Source organism: Mobula birostris, chromosome 2 (genome assembly GCF_030028105.1).
Source record: "Mobula birostris isolate sMobBir1 chromosome 2, sMobBir1.hap1, whole genome shotgun sequence".
NCBI lineage: Eukaryota > Metazoa > Chordata > Chondrichthyes > Myliobatiformes > Myliobatidae > Mobula > Mobula birostris.
The window spans coordinates 42,649,892-42,659,580 of NC_092371.1; the positions used below are offsets into that span (position 1 = coordinate 42,649,892).

The following is a 9,689-nucleotide window of genomic DNA, read 5'->3' on the forward strand; positions in this document are numbered from 1 at the left end:
AGGATGTGGGAATCAGAGGAGAGAGCCAATTTCACTCCCTCTCCTACAATGTTCACTCCTCTCTCCATGGTGCTGAGGCTATGAAGACTGCCCCAGCTGCTGTGCTCCAGGCTAATATGATGCACTGATACCGAGGCCTTGGGCTTACTCCGGACTGCTCCGGGATTCGAATCTAAAGACTCTTTTTGGTTCGGGATGTTGTCGCTTGCTTCTGTTGTTTGTATGATTTGTGTTTTTTTTTTCCCCCTTTCTATGCATATCAGGTGCTGGTCTTTTTTTTAATTGGGGTCTTTCAGATTTCTTGTTTTGTGGCTGCCCGTAAGCAAACAAATCTCAAGGTTGCACAATTTATGCGTTCTTTGATAATAAATGTACCTTGAAACTTTTGAAACTTTGAATCGGCCCCCATTGGGATCTGATCAGTGCATTTCAGATCCTAACCATCTACGGTAATATAGATTCTCTAACAAATGCTGGCAAGAAAAAAAAATTGATTGTATATAGTAACATACTTGCATATGTACTTTGATAATACATTTACCTTGAACTTTTGAACTTTGAAATCCAAGGATATCACAGAATCTTAGAACACTCTGGGAGCCCTTCAGCCTATTGGAAATGTGCCTGCCTAATCTTATTTCTCAGTTCCCAATCTAAAGCTGAGAAGATAATGTAATATCCAATGTTATCCTCCTAGCTTTAAATATGATGAAGGTTTCAGCTTCCATCACCCTTTCAGAGAGTCACTTGAACAACCTTTCTTTTCCTCCACTTAAGTCCATTTCCCTTTCAGTGAAATGTTACTTAAAAAGCTTCAAGATGTTAGTGCCTTGAAATCTGATTCATCCATATGTACTTTTCATGTACAAATCATACACATAAGTGATTTCACTTCCATTTGAAATTTGCCCTTCAACAACATGATACAGACACTTCTATTAATGTAATTCACCTCAGTGCAGCTAACAATTCTACCTTCCTAATGACATCACAAGACACTCACAAAAAATAATTTGCTTTAATTTGTTGTATCTCAGCGTTCTCGTTGGATACTACAGTTGTTGAGACAATTGACTGCGCAGCTTCAGTTTGTACTCTAAACTGTTCAGACACTTTCCAAATTTCACACAGTGTATTTGTTCAATGGATGACACTTATCACGGGTGTTTGATTAACAACTTTTCTAGCAGAGTGCCTGCTGCCATCAACTGCCACACCCTGATCAATGATCTCTATGTAATGAAGGAAGGTATTACTCATGAATGAGGATGTCTCTCAAATTCTGTAAAAAGAGAGAAGAAAATTGCTATTGCTTGAAAAGATGCATTGTTATTCAGAGACTGGACAAGTCACCAGTGATAGAGATGTTTATATAGTGGAAACTGATTCTCCTTTTTTTTATTTTTTAAGTACAGTAAGGTTTATTGTCCTTCTGTATCAAATTGCTTACAAACTTTATATTCTATGACCAATACTAAATGCTTGGCCTCATTGTGCTCCTTTGAGAACATGTTTAATTTAGTGCTGAACATCCTAGAGATTTTCCAGGAAGTGGTTGACTAAAATTAGCAGAGAAGTGGCAAATCCAGGTATATTGCCTCATACAGAGCAGAAGCTAATTTATAAATTCAGTTGAAGAGAGAGAATGAGAGAAAGAGAGAGAGAGGCAGAGAGAAGGGGGAAGAGAGGAGAGGCAAAGCGGGGTTGGGGAGGGGGAGAGAGAGAGAGAGAGAGAGAGGCAGAGAGAAGGGGGAAGAGAGAGGAGAGACAGGGGTGGGGAGGGGGGAGTGAAAGGGAGAGAGAGAGAGGGAGAAAGAGAGGGAGAGGGAGAGATAGATCTGACATGATGTACAATTCTCTGACCAGTTATCCTGTCCATTTCAGCTTCTGCTCTAGAACCGTTTACTTCCTGAAACATAGCTAGATTTTTTTTACATTTCAGCTTCTTTTTTCTGATTAAGTGCTGAGGAAATGTCAATTAAGTAACAATCTCTAACAGGTATATATCTGTTTCATGTTCCTTGCAAAAAAGAGGTTGGGGACTGCACCTGTAAGAAATAAATTAAGGGCACCTTCCAATCTCAGGATATCTACCTCCAGTACAATTGTACTGAAATGTAATCGCCATTGATCACTGATGACACCTTCTGCCACTTTATTGACCCCTGGTTTCCATTTAAGGTTTCTACACCTGTGCACCAGAACAGATTGTACTACCCATTCCTTGCTTCTTCCTTCATCAGGAAGTTCCCATCCATCATCAGTACCTGCCTGATTATTTTTACATTGCTTAATGTTCTGCTGACTTCCATTCACCGCCCCCAATGGAAAAAAAAAGTTGTTATAGGAACCTGCATAGGTCCACAGCATGCTTATGTTAAAAATATGTTACTTTCTCTTTGTTCCAAACCTCTCACATTCTCTCCTTAATCACTGTGCTGATTCTATCAATGACTGCATAGCTGCTGCTTCCTGTTCTAAACCTTATACTTTTCTGATTCTTGTTAGCTATTCTTGCCAACTCCAAAGGGAAAACTGACAGGACTTATACATTTGGATGGAAATAAAATGCAGGTTTAATTGGACCCTCAGTAAATCTAGGAATTACTGTGCCAGGGGAATGAGACTGGCCAGATAATTGACCTTTTATTGGGTGAACAGTTAGGAAACAGTGACCACAGCTCCTTAACTTTAGGATTGCTACTGATAAGGATAGGTATAGTTCTTGTGGGAGAGTTTTAAATTGGACTGGGGCAAATGATGAGGCCATTAGGCAAGAACTAAGAAGTGTTAATTGGGAACACCTTTTCTCTAGCAAGTCCACATCAGACATATGGAAGGTATTTAAAGATCAATTGCATAGAGTACAGGAAAGGTATGTTCCTGTTAGAAGGTAGGATGGGGATGAAAAGATAAGAGAATCTCGGATGTCCAGAGCAGTGATGAATTTAGTCAAGAAGAAAAGTATATAAAGCCTCAGAAGGTAGGATCAAATGAAGCACATGATGCATATCAAGAAACCAGACAAGAACTAAAGAAGGGAATTAGGAAAGTCAGGAGGGGCCATGAAAATTCATTGGCAAGTAGGATTAAGGAGAATCCTAAGACATTCTAAACATACCTCAAGAGCAAGAGAATAGCTAGGAGAGGGTAGCACTACTCAATGATAAAGGAGGGAACATTTGCTTGGATGCAGAGAATGTGAGTGAGGTACTTAATGAGTACTTTGCCTCAGTATTTACCAAGGAAAGGGATATGGAGGACCAGGAGATCAGTGGTGAGTGTATAAATGCATTAAGGCAATTATAGGTCAAGGAGGAGGAGGTGTTGGGCCTCCTAATGAAAATTAAGGTTGACAAGTCCACAAGGCCAGATGGGATTTAACCCAGGTTATTGAAAGCAATAAACTAGATTGCTGTAGCCTTGGCCAGTGTCTTCATGTCCAATCTAGGCACAAGCGAGGTTGTGGAGAATTGATGAGTGGCTAATATTGTACCTCTGTTTAGGAAAGAAACAAGGGAAAACCCTGGGAACTATAGACCAGTAAGTCTCATGTCAGTTGTAGGGAGGTTGGTGGAGAAGATTCTTGGGGATAGGATATATGAGCATTTGGAAACCCATGGTCTAATAATGGAGAGCTAGATGGTTTTATGTGTGGCAAGTCATGCCTTACCAACTTGATTGAGTTTTTTGACAAGGTGATGAGAGAGATTGATGAGGGTAGGGCAGTGGACGTTGTCTGCGTGGATTTTAGTAAGGCATTTGACGAAGTTCCTAATGGGAGGCCAATCCAGAAGATTAAGATGCATGGGTAGGCAGTGAATTGGCTGTTTGGATTCTGAGCTGGATTGCGCATAGGGGACAGAGGGTAGTGATTGAAGTGTCCTATTCAAGCTAGAGGTCTGTAATTAGTGGAGTTACACAGGGACCTGTGCTGGGACCTCTGCAGTTTGGGGCATATATAAATGACTTGGATGAAAATGTAGATGGGTGATTAGAAAATTTGCAGATGATACCAAGATTAGTGGAGTTGTGGATAGTCTAGCAGACTGGCAAAGAATACAGCGCAATATAGATCAGTTGCAGATATAGGTTGGGAAATGGCAGATGGAGTTTTAAGCCAGATAAACGTGAGGTGTTGCACCTTGGTAGGACAAATGCAAGGAGACAGTACACTGTTAGGGGCAAGATCCCAACAGTTTTGCTGAGCAGAGAGGTGTTAAGATCCAAGTTCATAGCCCCTTGAAAGTGGCTACACAGGTTGATAAGGTGGTTAAGAAGGCTTATGGAACGTTTGCTTTTATTAGACAGGGCATTGAGTTCAAAGGAGGTTATGTTGCAACTTTATAAAAGTCTCTTTAGGCCTATAGGCATCCGTTAGTCTCATGAGACCATGGATTTGTGCCTTGGAAGGTTTCCAGTGCGCAGGCCTGGGCAAGGTTGTATGGAAGACCAGCAGTTGCCCATGTTGCAATTCTCCCCTCTCCACACCACCGATGTTGTCCAAGGAAAGGGCATTAGGACCCATACAGCTTGGCACCGGTGTCATCGCAAAGCAATGTGTGGTTAAGTGTCTTGCTCAAGGACACACGCACTGCTTCGGCCAAGGCTCGAACTAGTGACCTTCAAGTCACTAGACGAACACCTTAACCACTTGGCCATGTTCCAACACATCTGGTTAGGCCACATCTAGTGTATTGCATACAGTTCTGGTCACCCCACTATAGGAAAGATGTTGAGGCTTTCAAGAGGGTGCAGAAGAGGTTTACATCGATGCTGCCTGGTTTAGAGGGTATGTGCTATCACGAGAGGCTGGATAAACTTGGGTTGTTTTCTGTGGAGCGGCGGAGGCTGAGGCAAGATCTGATAGAGGTTTACAAGATTATAAGGGGCATAGAAAGGGTGCACAGAGAGTGTCTGTTTCCCAGGGTTAAAATGTCAAATACCAGATGGCATGCATTAAAGGTGAAAGGGTAAGTTTTTTTACTCAGAGTGGTGACTGCCTGTTATGGAGGTTGAGGTAAATACATTAGTGGCTTTTAAGAGATGTTTGGATAGATATATGGATGTAAGGAAAATGGAGGGATATGGACATGGTGTAGGTAGGAGAGATTAGTATTTAGGTGTTTTTGATGTGCTTTTTAGCTGGTTTGGCACAACATTGTGGGCCGAAAGGCCTTTTCCTGTGCTGTGCTGTACTCTTCTCTGTTTTATGTTCTAGTTGCTACTCCATCTTTTTCCACATAGACATAAGTACGGGTGCATGGTCTTGCTGGACATACCTGTTCAACCTGGCTCAGAGATTCATGGAACCATACAGTCCCAAAATAGGCCCTTCAGCCCAACTTGTCGATGCCAATCTAGTTGCCTACCCGAGATAGTATTATCTCCCTGACTTTTGAGCTTTAAACCTTTCCTCTCCATGTATGTATACAAATATTTTTGACAATATAATTGTACCCATTCCTACTACTTCCTCTGTCAAATTATTCCATATTGGCTCAATAGGTTCAATAGGTGTATTTAATGCCAAAGAAATGTATACAATGTACACCCTGAAATTCTTTTATAGACAATAACCATTTTACGGAGCGGTTGAGTTCGTAGAAACTAGACAGCATCTTGATTTTTCTACAACAAAGGAAAGCAAGTTCAGAATGGTAAGTTTTGTGTAGATAATTTTATCTTGCTCTCAAATAACTTCCATGAGAGTGAAGTTAATTCATTACCTCAGATTTTAGATGGTGATTAGTGAATTCTGTTGAGCCTGTTCCCTTAACCCAAATGGTTGTAATGTTGGGGGGGTGGTGGTCATCTGTATCCCCACATTATGCTCATGATCATAGTACTCGTCATTTCAGTCGGAATTCTTGACCTGTAGAAAATGGTAATTTCGGATAATTATTTTATTTTTGGTTAACATTTGTAATGATTTTGAGGTGATTAATGAATTTTTAATGAAAAAATTTCATCTCTAAAGAATTATCTTATTATTTACATCAACTTTATTCATTCTTAATTGAATGTCCATTTAAAAAGCACAACAGCTTTGACAGAAAACTCGGTCTTTTCCAGTCAGACCATGTCAGGAGTATTTGGAGATGCATCCCACTTTAGAGCTTATCACTACTGAGAAGTCACTGTAGACACCAGGATGTGGCGGATGTCTCTCCATATCTGGACCTTTTAAGTGTGAGCCAGCAGCAGCCAAATTAACAGGCATTGAGCCTCATATCTAAGAAAGGATGGGCTGACATTAGACGGAGCCCAGAAGTGGAATACGAGGGAGGAGAGGTATAAGAGAAGAAGTATCATTGTGTAACACATACAAAATGCTGGATGAGCTCAACAGGTCAGGCAGAATTCAATGAAAGTGAATAAACAGGTGAAGTTTTGGGCTGAGACCCTTCATCAGGACTGGAAAGGAAGGGGTAAGAAGCCAGAATAAGAAGGTGAAGGAGAGGAAGGAGTATAAACTAGAAGGTGATAGGTGAGGCCAGGTGGATGGGGGATGTAGGTTGAAATAAAAAGCTGGGAGATGATAGGTCGAAAAGGTAAAGGGCTAGAAAAGAAGGAATCTGATAGGAGAGGAGAGTGGACCATGGGATAAATGGAAAGAGGAGAGGCAGGAGGGGAAGGTGATAGGCATGCGAGGAGAAGAGGTAAGGTGGGGGCTGTGCAGAGTGGGAATTGAAGAAGAAAGGAGGAGGGTGAATAAACTACCAGAAGTTGGAGAAATCACTGTTCATGCCATCAGGTTGGAGGCTACCTACATGTAATATGAGGTGTTGCTCCTCCAGTCTGAGAGTGGCCTCGTAGTGGCAGAGGAGGAGACCATAGACTGATATGTCAGAATGGGAATGGGAGCTGAAATTAAAATGAATGGCTACTGGGAAATCCTGTTTTTGCAGAGAGAGTAAAGGTGTTTGACAAAGCGGTTCCCCAATCTACATCAGGTTTCACCAATGTAGAGCAGGCTGCATCGGGAGCATTGACCTTAACAGATTTGCAAGTGAAGTGTTGCCTTGTCTGCAAGGACTCTGTGGGACCCTGAATCAAAGTGGGGGAAGAGTTGAAGGGGCAGGTGTAACATTTTTTCCACTTGCAGGGATAAGTGCCAGAAGAGAAGTTAGTGCAGAGGGACAAATGGGCAAGGGAACCATGGACAGAATGATCCCTGCAGCTGAGTAGGTCTACACAAAATGAACCTTTGTTAATGTGTAGATGCCTTCATCTTTAATTGTTTCAGTTCTCCCCGTAACCATGGACTCAGCAACGTTCCTTCCCAGAAAGGCAGCTGCAGTCTGTTTAAAAGTTGGCAACTCACTTCTTCTTGATCAGTTCATTCCTGATGCTCCCGGTTATGCAGCACTTCCTTCAAGAGAGAAGGGTGTCAAGCCAGTGAGTGTCATATTAAACATTTGAGGAAGCTGGTTATCGCAGATACACACCTGGCATGTGTAAACCCTGATGCACTCTGCAGCTTTGTCAGTACTGTTTGTGTGAGTAGAAAGCTCAGAATCCAGAATAATAATAGTCATTGGTAGGTGAGTAAGGGGATGTAATAGGCAAAGCAGTGGCCTAGTCCAAAAATTAAAGTGATATGATATAGCATTTGAAGCTACATTCATTGACCAAGATCACTGAACTTCCTTTACTTCAGACAGCTCTTGAATGCAGAGAGGATGTTTCCTATAGTGGGGGCGCCTAGGACCAGAGGGCACAGCCTCAGAATAGAGGGGCGTCCTTTCAGAACAGAGATAAGGAGGAACTACTTCAGCCAGAAGGTGGCGAATCTGTGGAATTTATTATCACAGACGGCTGTAGAGCCCAAGTCATTGGGTATATTTAAATCAAAGGTTGATAAGTTCTTGATTAGTAAGGGCATCAGCGGTTACGGGGAGAAGGCAAAAGAATGGGGTTGAGAGGGATAATAAGTCAGCCACGATGGCATGGCAGAGCAGACTCAGTGGGCCGAATGACCTAATTCTGTTCCTATGTCTCATGGTTTCGTGGTCTAACCTTATTGAAGTCATTACCTTTGCAGCTACAGCAGCTCCTGCCGCTGAGCATGTCCAAACTCCTCTTACTCCTGTAAAGATACTAGACAGCTGTTCCCTGTTCCACTCTCTTAAATAATATTTCCAGAATCAAATAAGCATGACGCCCACTCAGCAACACGTCAATCATGGTTGCTAATTTCACAACAGAACATTCCCAATTATTTGAATAGTCAGCAATGCAGTATGCCTTCCCTCTTAGAAATACAAGATATCTTTTCTGGTGTGGAATATTTATTTTATCAGCCTCCTGGCTGACGTAAGTAACCATGTATTCAGAATGCTAGAAAGTGATATTCCTACTGGATATCTGGACACATGCATAAATTGTGACAATTTGCAAGCTACATAGAGCGTCGATGAGTACAGCACAGGATCAGGCCATTCGGCCCACAATGCTGTGCCAAACCAGCTAAAACGCAAATTAAAGTCACCCAAACACTAATCCCTCCTACCTACACAATGTCCATATCCCTTCATCGTCCTCACATTCATGTGCCTATCTCAACATTTCTAATGAATTTTCATCTACCACTATACCAGGCAGCGCATTCTAGGCATCTGAGTAAAAAACTTACACCTCATATCCCCTTTCTCACCTTTAATGCAGGCCATCTGGTATTAGACATTTCAACCCTGTAAAACTCTGTGCACTCTATCTCTGCTTCTCACAATCCTATAAGCCTCTATCAGATCCCACCTCAGCCTCCACCGCTCCAGAGAAAACAACTCGAGTTTATCCAGCCTCTCATGATAGCACATGCCCTCTAAACCAGGCAGCATCCTGGTAAACCTCTTCTGCACTCTGTTGAAAGCCTCAGAACCTTTCCTATAGTGGGGCGACCAGAACTGTATGTAATACTTCGGATGTGGCCTAACCAAAGTTTTATAAACTTGCAACATAACCCCTTGACTTTAGAACTCAATGCCTCAACTAATAAAGCAAGCATTCCATAACCCTTCTTAACCACCCTACTGACCTGTGTAGCCACTTCCAAGGAGCTATGAACTTGGATCCCAAGAACTGTCTGCTCGGCAATGCTGTTAAGGATTTGCCCTTAACAGTAAAATATCTCCTTACATTTGCCCTACTGAGGTGCAACACCTCACATTTATCTGGGTTAAACTCCATCTGCCACTTCTCTGTCGATATCTGCAACTGATCTATTCACGCTGTATTGTTTGCCAGTCTCTACACTATCCACAACTCCACAAATCTTGGTATCATCATAAACTTACTGACCAGTCCAACTACATTTTCATCCATGTCATTTATATGCATCAAAAACAGCAGAGATTCCAGCATAGATCCCTGCAGAACACCACTATTTACACACCTCCAGCTCAAATAAGTCCCTTCAACCACTACCCTCGGTCTTCTTTGCACAGGCCAGTTCTGAATCCAAACAATTCATCCAGTCAATTTATCGGGGACGCCCATTCATCTTAATCTTTTGGATTAGCCTCCCATTAGGGATCTTGTCAAACACCTTCCTAAAATCCATGCAGACAACATGCATTGCCCTACTCTCAACAATCTCTTACGTCACCTTGGCAAAAAACTTAATCAAGTTGGTAAGGCATGACGTGCCATGCAAAAAACTGTGCTGGCTCTCCCTGATTAGGCCA

General features: G+C 42.1%; 1 long non-coding RNA gene across 1 annotated transcript; it reads right to left on the reverse strand.

The window, feature by feature from the left end:
* Nucleotides 1-5,555: 5,555 nt before the first annotated feature.
* On the reverse strand, nt 5,556-8,093 carry LOC140186149 (uncharacterized). The gene is made up of 4 exons (XR_011882794.1): nt 8,040-8,093; nt 7,229-7,375; nt 5,730-5,875; nt 5,556-5,631 (listed from the first exon to the last, which is right to left on the reverse strand). It is a non-coding gene; the product is annotated as an uncharacterized lncRNA (long non-coding RNA).
* Between the last annotated feature and the right edge of the window lie 1,596 nt (nt 8,094-9,689).